Consider the following 533-nt stretch of genomic DNA (forward strand, 5'->3'; position numbering starts at 1 on the left):
CGCGTACGCGCCCGTGGGAATGATCACCTAATTATGATCACCCACCTGTCAAGATCAAGTAACAGCGATCATTAAGATAAAGATAATAATCAAAGTCATCTTTTCTTAGAGGCATGGCATAACCCTACCAGTTCCTTCTGAATTGCAAGATTGCAGAATGCAAAGTAATGGACTCTGTGATAACTTCAAAATGATTGATTTTTTATTATATAATTATATACATATTTACTTGGTACGCTGTTGTTGTCATTGTTAAAAGATCTGCTCTTTTTATGCACGGAAATACACATCAGAAATTCTTTGCATATCTCATTAGAATATTTCAGTTTGCAGTCAAAGGGCAAATTGCATGGATCTTGCATTGCATACTTTCTTAAAAACAAAACGAAAATTAGTGGCAGACAAAAAAAAAGTTTCCAGATGACACGGCAAAGCACAGAACAGATGCACAAGAAAAATGTAAATCCTATGGCGGAAGCAAAACAGAGGGTAATGACAGGCGGAAAATAAATGGATAAATTGATAAATAATCT

General features: G+C 35.1%; 1 protein-coding gene across 1 annotated transcript in view; it reads left to right on the forward strand.

Annotated features, from left to right (window-relative positions):
* Positions 1–533, forward strand: part of LOC119585578 (protein Wnt-7b-like) — a gene marked incomplete in the record, with an annotated part of 61,150 nt that overhangs the window by 48,541 nt on the left and 12,076 nt on the right.

This window comes from Penaeus monodon, chromosome 20 (genome assembly GCF_015228065.2).
Source record: "Penaeus monodon isolate SGIC_2016 chromosome 20, NSTDA_Pmon_1, whole genome shotgun sequence".
NCBI lineage: Eukaryota > Metazoa > Arthropoda > Malacostraca > Decapoda > Penaeidae > Penaeus > Penaeus monodon.